General features: G+C 40.9%; 1 protein-coding gene across 1 annotated transcript in view; it reads left to right on the top strand.

Annotated features, from left to right (window-relative positions):
* Window positions 1-14,160, top strand: part of LOC124555336 (organic cation transporter protein-like) — a 342,235-nt gene that overhangs the window by 195,773 nt on the left and 132,302 nt on the right. The gene's annotated exons all lie outside the window — the stretch shown is intronic.

Below are 14,160 nucleotides of genomic sequence, written 5' to 3' on the forward strand. Positions count from 1 at the left end.
CTGATTTTCAAAATCTCAACAACAAACTACCGCACAATTATACAACTTTACCTCCACTCCTTTTATTAAAGAATAAACCACCGCCACATCGTATAAAACATTTACTAGCCTTCCCGAAACAACGATGTTTAAGACGCTGTGAAATAATTGATTTAGCAACTGGAAAACATCAAGAAAGACGCCGAAAAAACGAAGAAGCTATAGAACCCACGAGTGAACATCAAGAGTTTACAAGTAGATCAGAAAATGTTGCTCAAATCGCATCGTTTATATCATAAAGGGAAGTCTTTAATCAGCAAGTTTTTCATGGTGTATGAAAGTCCTTTTCGAATATGGCGAAACGCACATGCAAATACTGTGGAACTTGAAACCATACGCACGCATAAATCATGAGGTCTTCATCATGTCTCGAACATCAAAGTGTACAAAGAATAGCACCCTAGGGGTTTACTGTACTTAGGTAAACATATGCAGTGGCGAGCATATGTGCCCCAGCTGTTGCAGCCCATTTTTTTACTTTAGCTTTAAGCGCTGTTTCACAATCTTCACCTACTCTGTGTATCTGTTAACATATCTCTTTCTGTAAATCTACTTATTACGGAATTTTACAGAATAGTGTGGTATATAATCTGTGCTGTGTGAATAAAAGTACTCTGAATTTGCTAACCATAGTCTGACAAGCTAATAATATAGTGAAATCAGGCAATTTTTTTGCGTCTGTATTTGCACTATGACAATATGGAATGGTAAGCCATCTATGAACAATTTCACTTCAGCTGGTATTATTGTGAATTTACGAGTGAAGTATGTGTTTGAAATGTAATACTGTTATCTCATTTCATGAGTGTGGAATTTTTCTTTTGAGATCTTGGCATAGCAGAGTATACTTGGCTTTGAGGTTCTAAGATATTCATTTTTTTTCTTCAGGAAGATAATTTGCACACATAATGAAGTTTTTTGCGTCTTGTGATAATTTGTGATGTACATTTTGCATTACCTTTACCAGACAGAATACTGTGTTATTTTTGAGGAACGAACACGAGATGGCTTTCGGTAGGTACATATTTTGTGACGTAGGACATGAATTGTTGAGGAATAACATCTGACTTTATTTTGAACGAAAGACTGTATGAGTGGTTGTGACTTGAGAAAGGTATTTCTGATGGGCAGTCACTTTAACTAGGTACATTTCTGACTGATGATTTTTCTGCTATTTATGAAGTATTTTGATGAGTGATAATTTCATAGTTGTATGCACACACATGATGAATCTAGAGAACACTGTGAGGTATAGATATGGAATATGACGAAGAATTTATCTTTAGGATTACCATGTGAGGCTTATGATGTTACTATGGGTTATTATGGTGCAACTATTGTATATTATTGTGCAGTTATGGTATATTATGTGGATTATGATTCGTAGGATAATATGCTGAAGGTTGTATGGTATTATATTGTACTGAACTGGGGACCTAGAAACGACGGGGAGGTTTCGTCCCCGCCGTAGCCCTCAGTGGTTCACGACCCCACAACAAGCCACTCATCCCACCGCCGCACCACACGTGCGTGGTAGAATAATTATGGTGTGCGCGTACGTGGAAACGGTGTTTGCGCAGCAGTCGCCGACGCTGTGTAACTGGGGCGGAACAGGAATAAGGGGAACCAGCCTGAAATCGCCGAGGCAGATGGAAAACCGCCTTAAAAACCATCCACAGCCTGGCCGGCTCACCGGACCTCGACACTAATCCGCCGGGCGGATTCGTGCCGGGGACGAGCACGCCTTCCCTCCCAGAAAGCAGTGCGTCAGACCGTACGGCCAACCGGGCGGGCTGTACTGAATGCTCATGAAATATGTTATTCTGAAGTAGGCAGACGAGGCGTTTATACGATTTAGTGAGGAAGCATTTTTTGCGGCTCTTTATGGAACAGGACAAGGCTATACTAGATACAGACAGCTTTCTGTTTGTGCACACTTTATTCGAAGGTAGTCACAGTGATATCTTCAAAAGAGATGTATTTTGTTATAAAAGGCTTTCTGAGTGGAAAGTACTACTGAAGTTTTGTTGCTACTAACTAGATGTATTATGACGCTAAGTGTTATAGATTATGAAAAGAAAAATAATTATGGTTTGAGGTACCAATCATACCTGCTATAAACATTATAAACTCTATAAAACACACAACTTTTACCTGTATGAAACACCAGCGCTTGCAGATAACACATTTTCTTTTCACCTGTTTGGAGATAAGAGTGCATATGGGGATGTATCTGTCGAGTAATGAGGGTGGATAGTTCTACAAAGATTTTTTTCTCTACTGCTGAATTATGTGAGGTATGCGTGAAATGAATTTTCTAGCTTTGTGAAGCTGTGCAACGATATTGCCTCAGTGAAAGAAAAAACGTTTTTCTACTTATTACTGTTTATACTCACTGTACTTAATTTCTTGTGTGCGACATGATCATAATTGAATTTTTCTCTATTGCGGAAGCAATAAAAAGAACACAGAACTCTACGCATTTGTAGGAACTAAACAATAATTTTCATATCGGAGTACAACGTACGTAGCGAGCGAGTTAGATTCTAACAATACGAATGTTGCCGTGGTCTGTTACCGAGAACTTGACATTCCAGAAGTACCCAGCCGTGCTAAAAACATTGATCCATGACCTGTATGTAAATACGTTATGCAATTTGGCAACCTTCTCTTTTCAGGATGTAGCATTGTTACGTCTTGATGCAAGTCGAACAGCTACATATTATGCATGTTGAAAATAATTGCATAAAATAAATTACTTCAATACCTAAGTGTCTTTCTATTTAAACAATTCTATTTCAGACTTGCCCTTATCGCTCTGTTACGGCAGTGGCGCAGTGATTCTATCACGTTAATGCTTGTAAGATGATTTTTTTCTCTTTTCATTAAGCAATACTGAAGCTCAAGAGAAGTTAATTGCTTCATTTTCGGTTACTAAACCATTTCTTTCAGCTGATACTGAACAATTACAGGATATTTTTCTTTTTTTGTGTTTCATTTTAGAGTTAGTTACGTCATTATTAGTTGCTTTATATTATGTGTCTTCTGATGTCATATTTATTTTGCTGTTGCGACTAACTACATACGCCCATACAATTCGGACTCAACATACAGACAAGCTGATATTAGACATCTGATGATACTGACCTTGTGTCGCTATCTGGTATTTTCTACACGATGATCATCATGTAAACGATAGTATAAGTTTTGAGAAATGAAATAATTATGTTCTAATAATAAGGAAGTACTTGTGATAATCAGAGACCCATTACTTAATGATTGAATGTGTAATAAGTTATGAGAACTAAACTGAACATGCAGTCATAAGAAATGACATTCTTAACTGATTTATGTTGACTGAAGCTCAAGTCACTTACACTATAAGAAGGAATTGCATGTATGCTCACATATATTTAAGAAAGAATATCTACCACAGAAACTGGATTATATGAACTTCATATTTTGATTGTTTACCTGTAATTTTTCTGTGTGTGTAAATGTATCTACGAGAAATGCTAATTTTCTCTTATATAATAATTTAAATGGCATGTAACTACTGTGTATATATTAACTCTAGGACCTACAATTAATTGTAACCCTTTTTTTAGATATGTCACCATTAATGTCTTTGGACAAATCTGTATATCATTCAGTGATGCTATATGTCACATATTTTGTGTGTTCTGAATCAAGATATATTCTTTATGGTACTCTATGTACTGTACCTTCGGAGGATTAATTTATGTAGAGCAAGTTTGCCACTATGTGATCGACCTAACTCCATATTTACGACTTACTTCAGGGAACTTGTCACACGTAATTATCTTTGGTCATTTACTGAGCAAAGAGCTTATGTGCCTATTCACATAACTTCGACTTTTATATTAACATTCATATAACTTACTATTATTCATTTATTCACTATGATTTGTTTATGGTACTGTGTCATATATGAGACTCTTTATCTCCTATGTCAATTATGAGAACCTGTTTTCTCAAAGGGATACAATGTCAATGCTTTTATGATCTTCATGAATTCTTTGGTGCTCAGCAAGGTATACTTGTGCCTTTTACTACTGATTCTGGACTGTATCTTATCTGAATATGAAAAGGAGTGACACACTATAACATTTTGGTGTGGTTGTCAGTGGATATAGTGAGAGTTGTCCCTGAGTCTGCTGCACCTAAAACATGTTTCTTTGCCTGGTTTTCTGTTGCCAGATGATTTTTACTGTGCTAAAGAACTGTAAATAACATTTTTTGTCTTGTTAAATGAACTGCAGCCAGTGTCGGCAGTGGGACAAAGTTTGTGTCATTCCACTCTGCATTTTGCCAGATTTATTCAAGATGGCGGATCCAAGATGGCAGCAGTAGATATGGCAACGTCGCAATGACGTCATAGTGGGAAGTTCTAATCTTGGCAGGAAAAATAGCTCAACTGGGCTACCTCCACTAACCTAACCTCCTCCTCACCCCCCGAGCCATCTGCAACACATGCACATACACAGACATACAGAAAACAGAGCAAACACACTGCAAATGTAAAATATGGGGGTGGAGGAGACTGGATGCAATCGAGTATAGTGACATACTACGCTGCTCGATCAGAAAAACAGTGCATTTACAAGCAATTTTAGAACACGGAACGAGAGGGCATGTCATGATCACATGGGTAGAAGTGACATAAAATCGATAAAATTACGAAAGAATGATGGAAAATACGTACAAATTAAAGGAAAATACACCGAAATGCGGGGAAATTGAGGATTTACTTGTGTGTCTTCTGGCTCGCGCAGAACAGTTCTTGTCCATAGGAACATGAATGCGACAGCAAGAGAAATCCGAGATAACGTCAATATGGAAACGAAGGGAACCAGGAAAACAGTCACTTTTTTCCATCGAGGCAGCATTCTATGGAATGTCTATTGCGGTAACAGTCATACACATGAGTTGGCTACTGTATTTCACGCTTTTCAGGAAAACAGAGAGTCATCTGCCTCTAAACAAACATGTATCTGCAACAAAGAATAACAGAGTGTGGACAGAGTGATCGATTGAGATAGAGCTGTAATGAGGTACGATTTAATGGCAGACTGATGATGCATTCTAGAGTGGGGGAGAGATGTTGCTGCAGGGCATTGGCCATTTTTTTTCCACTGTTCTGTCAGGATGCTTGAGCTGAGTGACATAGCCAGCGTTAGACTCGTATAAAACCACGTTTTCTGTATGTGCCTAGAGCACATGCGATCGTTAACAGCAGATCTCTCTGTCATCAGAGGACTTCCATCTCATGAGTGATGAAACGTGACCATCCTGTTTCGATACATTCCTGTAAACGAACGGAGATTTATGCGATTTACTCCACTCAAATGGTTGGTTCAAATGGCTCTGAGCACTATGCGACTTAACTTCGGAGGTCATCAGTCGCCTAGAACTTAGAACTAATTAAACCTAACTAACCTAAGGACATAACACACATCCATGCCTGAGGCAGGATTCGAACCTGCGACCGTAGCGGTCGCTCGGCTCCAGACTGTAGCGCCTAGAACCGCACGGCCACTCCGGTCGGCGTACTCCATTCCCCTATCACATCTTGGATATAAAAATCGAGACTTCAGTTTCATAATTAAGATGATTCTAAGTTAGCGATAGGTATTTGTGAGGCACTGCAATCCCTGTGTATACATCTGCTTGACAGATGTGTCATTTACACAGTTAGTGGCCGCATGACGTGTAATTTCACATGTCGAACACCGCTGCTATGCATTTATCTGTTTCCTTATAAGAGGTATTCCCCATTATTAACGATCATTTTATATAGGACTGATGCGGGCATAGTATAATTTCTGAAGCATGATCGGACATGAACAGTGGACACTATATATCTCTGCAGAGCTACATTCTGCACATATCTCTCAGAATTGATATTTTAAGGAAGCAGTTTTTTCATTTTACTGTTAGTTACCATAGTTTATCGTAGAGAAATCTGCAAGAAGGATGTGTCTCATGCACTGGAAATATATTTCCTACATTGAAATATTAACAGCGCTGCGTTCCACATGACTAATAGGTCGGAAACATTATAGCCTGTTTTAAGTGCAGAACTGTGTAGCCTTAGGAGTGCGTGTGTTTATGATCTCTCTTACTAACACCCTCCTGGTACTGATCCCAGACACTTGAACAATACTTTAAAATTGATAGCGAATTTAATTTAGGTAAAATGCTTCGAACTCGATACGTTTGGAGCTCCATCATCCACAAAAACCACCTGTTTCTTGTTCTTCTTAACCGTCTGCTATTACATCACAACACTTTCAAATCTATTACTATACAACGATAATGGGTGCTAACCTCCTCGACATGGGTGCATCTGGATAAATCTTGTGCACTAGGATGGGCGAGGATCCGCAAGCTCCATTCATTCACGAGATGCGGAATGTAGCGGTCTACTTTTGGACAGATGCAGATTAAATCGGTAATGATGGTGCAGGACAGGTTGGTCAAAGACAGTGCGCAGGGGTCTTTCAACCTCTAAGTTTATCTTATGACTGCGAGAATGCCCTGTGACTCCCATCCGCATAGAGAGAGATCATAAATTATGCACTATGCTCGAGGTGCTAGAATTATGTAGATCACTGTCTGGTATGCTTTGATGATGTAATCTTCAGGAATTAACACTGAATGGATGTGCTGCATAGTCATCTATCTACATTCGCAATGATACTCGCAAAGCAGAGAAGGGGCAGTTTAGCAATGATACTGAAATTTGGAAACAAGCAGTTGCATCATTGGTCGGTGTTCAAATTACTGTAAAATTGCTAAATTTGTTCGCACTATCCACTGTGATGCTTCTTATTACAGTACATCGACAGTGTCTTTTTCTGTCTCATCTGTCCACGGATATGCCGTTGATTACCACGTAGGAGATGGAGAAAGAGTTTTGGTATAGAGGCAACATTTTCTGGGGATGGCTAGCACCGAAACAGTGATCGCGTACATGAGTGCAATATGAGGAATCGGTTGAAATGGAACGCAGAGCCATCAGCTATTCAGTCACTGTGATAGATGAGTTTAAATGTACAGGTTGGTTCAAATGGCTCTGAGCACTATGGGACTTAACATCTGAGGTCATCAGTCCCCTAGAACTTAGAACTAATTAAACCTAACTAACTTACGGACATCACACACATCCATGCCCGAGGCAGGATTCGAACCTGCGACCGTAACGGTCGCGCGGTTCCAGACTGAAGCGCCTAGAACCGCTCGGCCACCCCAGCCGGCCTGTACAGGTTGTCAATCACCTTCAGACAGCAATTTGAAAACGCTCCACAACTCCGCCAAACTCTTCCAGTTTCCTCGTTTTGTAAATGTCTTTTATTTAAAATCATCCTGTGTGTGTGTGTGTGTGTGTGTGTGTGTGTGTGTGTGTGTGTGTGTGTGTGTGTGTGGTATGGTATGGTAGCAGCAGTAACAACATGATTTACACTGTGTGATATCTTCACTTCTGTGAGAAGTAATGGCTCAGAATGTGTTAATGTCAGTTTAGAACCTGACACAGACCTCGAAGTCATGGCAGAAAAAACAGAATGTATGGCAATGTACTAAGTGAGTTACATCAGAAAAAAGCGATGCTTTAAATGACTACACAGTTTCACAGGGAGCGTCTCTTGTGACTTATAGTATAGTTTGTGGGATATGATCATCCTCCTACAGTACAGGTGATGCCGCTTTACACCGGTCTATGCAGTGGCTCAATACCTGTATATTTAATAGGATCATCACATGTGCTTGATGCTTGCAAGCAGACGGTATTTGTTTTCGATACATGGGAAGAGAGAGCTGCAGTAAAAATTTTATGGAGTTCTCTATCGGATGAAGTTAGTGGAGCTTTTATAGTTCGTAATTTTTTCTCTGTTGGATGGTGCAGAATTACAATGATAGCATCTTGGGGTGATAGACGTGAATGGGCCCTGAGGGACACCGATCTGCTTTGGACTACAGTACCTGTATGTAATTTGGGGGGACACCACAAACATTAGCAAAATTCTTGTCCTTCTCCAAATTCCCGCCGGCCGGAATGGCCGTGCGGCTCTAGGCGCTACAGTCTGGAACCGCGAGACCACTGCGGTCGCAGGTTCGAATCCTGCCTCGGGCATGGATGTGTGTGGTGTCCTTAGGTTAGTTAGGTTTAAGTAGTTCTAAGTTCTAGGGGACTGATGACCTCAGAAATTAAGTCCCATAGTGCTCAGAGCCATTTGAACCATTGTTTTCCAAATTCCCTTAATGTCTTTTATACTAGCTCATGTTGCAGGAGCAGGCTTCGTTTGGCGCTGATCTTACACATCGTACATTGTTTGCGGAACTATGACAACATGTTCCCATTTTCACCAGTTGCTCAAAACGTGGTCCTGTCGTACTAACTCAGGTCTCTCTGTTTCTGCACGGGTTGCAGTAGGTGGCAGATATAGATCTCTCCGACTTCTGCTCATTTCCGACTTAAATTGGAACGATCTCATCCGCAAAGCTGCAGGAATGGCAGCAGTTGCAAGAGGCATAGTGAATATCTAAAATTTTACTGTAGCAGATAGGTTCAAAAAAGGTGACTCGTTTCAAGATAGGAGAGTGCCAGAAAAATGATTATCTAGTGGCTGTAATCGTTAAGGTTTCTCCATAGGATAAAACGCATGTATGTGGTTGAATGGAAAGACTTGATTCCAAACCATAGACATCATTTCTACCGAAAAGCATAGCACTAGAGATCTGAAAAGCTAGTTTACATTTCTTATACAACCTCAATCAGCACATCATCTACTGTTTGTGATCCTTCTCAATCAACCATCGCATATAACCCCATGGATATATCACTCAAACTCTGACGTGGCATCGAGACAGAATGCGTTACAACTACTGGAGAAATATCTAGCGGCGGTATGAGGGAGTTGCAAATACTGGTTTCATACCATGTTCCTTATCCAAATCACTTACTAAATTCGGTAATTTTATTACGAGGTTGCACTGTCGGCGACGTGTAACCGCACAGTTGGTGTAATAATATACACTCTGGCGATCACCGTCTATATTCAGTGTCGCAGTATTTGTCTGGAAAAACCACTTCATTCAGAGGTAATGCAATACCTCGTTTTATAAAGCCAGTATAGCTTTTAACACGGATACTTGTGAGCAACTGTAAAACCAAAACTGCTTGTGACAGTAACATACAGTAGTTGTTGCGAACGTGTTTTTTAACATCTGTCGGTTTGTAACACGATTACATTTCTCTTTCTAAGATGAAGTGATACCACTCGCAAGAAAATTTATGAGACATGTCCACTCATCGCTGATCTTTGCTCAGTTTTACTTAATATCACCAGCAATCAGTTATTGGCGAAGTATTATACTTAGTAGTAAAGTATGCTTGATAGGTTCGTCTTGAGCATCAAGCTTATAAAGTATGTGTGTGTGTGTGTGTGTGTGTGTGTGTGTGTGTGTGTGTGTGTGTGTTCAGACAAGAGCAAGGGAATTACTATGTCCATTCATAGGGAAGGTATGGATTTGACGTGGAATACAGTAATAGCAAAGGGAAAAGTATGTCAAGTCATAAGAATGGTACAGCTATTTCTATTTCCGGGACCACAGCTGTCAGCAGGATGTATTTCCGATACTTCACTCATTGTCGAGTGTTGTCCAATTGAGACCACGATCGTAATATTTAATTGTAAGTATAGCAATCAAATATATATGTGACTGGTTTCCTAGGACGATTCTGTCTAGGGGTGCGTGGCGCCCGGCTGTGGTGGCCTGTGGCAGGGATCATTCACGTTTCCTACTAACAGCAGGAGCCTTCCGAATGGAGAAGCCTGCTGGGCTGCAGGAATGTAGCTGACTTAAATATGTCATCCTCTAAACGGCCGAATAGCGAACTAATGCTTAGTATGTGTTGGACAGTCTTTGTGATCGTGTGGAAATTTGAGAAGATTCAATATGGTTGTGTGTTTGCTCTGGACCATTATTCCCTACCATGTAAATTGTCTGATTGACTGTTTCTGCATATTTCCTGCCTTCATTTGTTTCAGAGAACATCGATTGTGGTGTGTGCATCTAGCAGGTGAAAGACACATTTGCTGGTTCTCTAGACATGAGAAACACATTAGTTGACTTTGTAAATTATAAGCATCATTTGGAATCTGCTATATCACCGACATCGATATTCACAAATGGAAATATCAGATTCCTATATTTTTTTCGAGTTTTCACGTAAATATCTTCGTAGACAGGATAAGTTTCTAGTTACTCAGTGGTTTACAGCATGTTCCACCTCACTAAGGTTGTGGGTTTGTACAGAAAAAATTTCCAGTCTGTATCTTCGGAATTATACTGTGCAAGCGATCGGTAGCATATTGCTATGTGCTTGGTATCCAAAAGTATCGCGAAAATGGCAAGACATTCTGGCACACCATGTGAAAATACATATTTTCCTGTAATCCCAGTCTGGAGATGAGTGTAGCAAGCAAGCAGGTAGGTGCCACAAATTGTGCCGAGGGCACCCGACGCAGCATTTGTGCAACAGTCTTCACAGTTTACGTACGAGTGTCTGGTGGTTGTTAGCTATATGCAGGATGCAGAAGTGGTGACTATGTATGGCGCAGGATATGAATTGCGTATTTACTACGTCGATATGCCGGCCGGTGTGGCCGAGCGGTTCTACGCGCTACAGTCTGGAACCGCGCGACCACTACGGTCGCAGGTTCGATCCTGCCTCGAGCATGGGTGTGTGTGATGTCCTTAGGTTAGTTAGGTTTAAGCAATTCTAAGTTCTAGGGGACTAATGACCTCAGAAGTTAAGTACCATAGTGCTCAGATTCATTTCAACTACGTCGATACGGTATGTGGTGGTATACAGCCGGGTTGGAGATCGGTTTCATGCTGAAATATCGGCGCTTTCGTCGTCAGTGGCAGAGGAGAGTTATTGAGGAAGTGTCTTCCCATATTTGACGATCTGTAGACCACTTTTGCAAGGTTTAACTGTCAGTGCAATATGGCGATCTGTACAGAATAGTTTCGCCGCTGAAAGCCTTGTCAGCAGTAAAAGAAAGACAGGCAGTGCTCCCACACCGGCTGGTAAATTCAGTAAGAGTCAATCAGTATACTCCATTCATGCACAAGACATCATTTGTGCTGGGACGTAGGAGCCTCTACGGGCTGGTTCTAGCAAGATGGGGCACGGTATCTACGGTGGGATCCGCCATTGTAGCATTGGGACATATCCAGCAGCTGTAGGACACCGAAAATTCCAGCATTTTTCTCTTCTACGGGACAGTGCTTCGAATTATGTTTGTATAACTGTTCCGATTTTCCCGTCTGTGCTTAGACAATGCTCTTTTTCCAAACAACATGAATGCTTTTATGATTAACAATGTTTTCTCGAGCGTGCACATACATGATGAAGGCTTTTAGCGTTGAGAACGTGTACCATTTCTGAGACGTGTGTTGAAAGCAGGACGTCGCGGTTTCCAGGAAGGGTAGCATAGGATGCCTCATTAGGACCATCAGGATGAATGCATTCGTTGTTATTCTTTTAGGGCGAGAATTTCAATGCCGACAAGCTGAGATACCACAAAAGCTCATACAACAGCAACAAAAGCGATTGTTAATTATTTCTGCAACACTTCACGATTTCTGAGAGGTAGACTTGGCTCTTATTTACATAGACCTGTGACGTCAGTATAACACTGACAACCTTTTATCTACACTTACAATGGTGAGTCGATCAGCAATTAGATCTTTGCTGGACCGAAGATAGAAAGGCGTTGTACCAGGAACGGCAAACACGTGAACGTGGCCCAAAAGCGACTCGCATATGAGACCGACATAAGCATGCCACCAAGCATACATACCTTGGAACTCTGTAGGGAACAGTTCGCTGATACGTTGCTGTTAATCATAGTTCGAAAGTGTTTTTATGTGCAGTGAGTGTTTGTGCACTGCATCATTTTTGGCTGTTTAAGCATTGTGAGCGTGTTTGCATAGCGTTACACATGCATTATGTTTTGAAAATTTATGAATTGCTTTCATGTCTGTTGCATTATTTTGTGAACATGTGTGTATGTTGTGCAATGCATTATTTCAACAGTTTATAATTAGTAAGCGTGTTTGCAGAGCATTATCCATGCATTATTTTGGCAATTTATTAGTTGTTTGCACATCTGTATATCAGTATACTGCATTATTTCGGTGATTTACAAGTAGTTCACAGGTCTGTAGGCTGTGTGTTGTGACCCCAAGCATGTCAGAGCAAGTGTTTTATATCAGTGTAATAAATAAACTAAGTGAAATCCACCCCTAAATAAATCATTCCAAAATAAATAAAGTGCACTGCTTCCTCTCTCCAGCAACTGTACACCCCCCCCCTCCCCTACAGACCGCCATGGGACGACAGCGCCCTCTGGTGGCAGTACTGTGTACTAGGTCAGTTGGACTTGAGACCTGATGGTGAACACAATGGCTGGAGCTACTGCCTATGACAAATCAAATTGTTTAAATAAAGACTGCATGCAAAATAAAGACTTACTTCCATCCTATCCGTCAGCCCAGCCCAGGCTGAGTCCTTATCCCACCAATTTCAAGGAAGAGGTGACGGTCGGATGACTTACATTAGTGGAGGTAGCTCGAGTGAACTATTTTCTCGCCAAAATTTCAACTTCCTGCCATGACGTCATTGTGAAATTGCCATATCTCCCACCGCCATCTTGGATCCGCCATCTTCAACAAATCTGGCTACAATGCAGAGTGGGGTGTACTATTAAGTCAGGCATATTTGACTGCTCACCAGCACAATGATATGCGTGTATACATTTTCTCTCTCTTTGCACTATTTGCAATTCGATGTGATATTTGTATCTACACAACTAAAAGACATTTTTTACACTCCTGGAGGACTATAAATAACATTTTGTTATTCTGTCAAATTAAGTACTATCAGTGTCAGCTGCACAAGATGATAATTGTATATTTTTTCTTGACTACATTGTACTTACGTAATCTTACGCTGATATTTATGTATTCTATTACTTTTTTAAAACATCTGATGCTATTCTTCTCAAATTATTATGTAAGAATTTTGCGTTTGCTCCTTGCCAACATGTTAGGCAAGAATCACTCCACAAAATTCTTAAGTGAGGGTGGGGATTATGAGAGATGGACATCTGTGATTCTGCTGTGTGCATACACAAACTCTGATCTGAGGTCTTACTGTCGCGTGTAGTGGAGAGCGAGCAGTTGATGACGGGAGTCGGAAGTGGTCGGACGCAGTGTGCATTGGAGAGAAGCCGCGCAACATGAGAGGTCGCAGCCTGCCGGTATCGTGCTAGTAGTGTCGAAAGAGACTTAGATATTCTACATCTACATCCACACTCCGCAAGCCACCTGACGGTGTGTGGCGGAGAGTACCTTGAGTACCTCTATCGGTTCTCCCTTCTATTCCAGTCTCGTATTGTTCGTGGAAAGAAGGATTGTCGGTATGCCTCTGTGTGGGCTCTAATCTCTCTGATTTTATCCTCATGGTCTCTTCGCGAGATATACGTAGGGGGGAGCAATATACTGCTTGACTCTTCGGTGAAGGTATGTTCTCGAAACTTCAACAAAAGCCCGTACCGAGCTACTGAGCGTCTCTCCTGCAGAGTCTTCCACTGAAGTTTATCTATCATCTCCGTAACGCTTTCGCGATTACTAAATGATCCTGTAGCGAAGCGCGCTGTTCTCCGTTGGATCTTCTCTATCTCTTCTATCAACCCTATCTGGTACGGATCCCACACTGTTGAAGAGTATTCAAGCAGTGGGCGAACAAGTGTACTGGAGGATTTTCGGTAATTTGCCTTTTCGCTGCACGTAGTTATTGGTTGCTTGTGCATTGGAGGGATTTTGTGATATTTTGTGTATACAAACATTGAGGTTAATATTCGTATCTTAGTTGTGGACAGAAACGTGTTTATTCAGTATCGACATTGTGGAATAATTAAGCCTGTGTTAAGTTTGTCAGTCTTTAAATAATATATTGCAAATATAATTGACTATAGACTGTATTGGTTTGTTTCAGTCTTTTTACACTGTTTAAGGCTAGTTGAC

This window comes from Schistocerca americana, chromosome X (genome assembly GCF_021461395.2).
Source record: "Schistocerca americana isolate TAMUIC-IGC-003095 chromosome X, iqSchAmer2.1, whole genome shotgun sequence".
In the NCBI taxonomy this organism is placed as follows: Eukaryota; Metazoa; Arthropoda; class Insecta; order Orthoptera; family Acrididae; genus Schistocerca; species Schistocerca americana.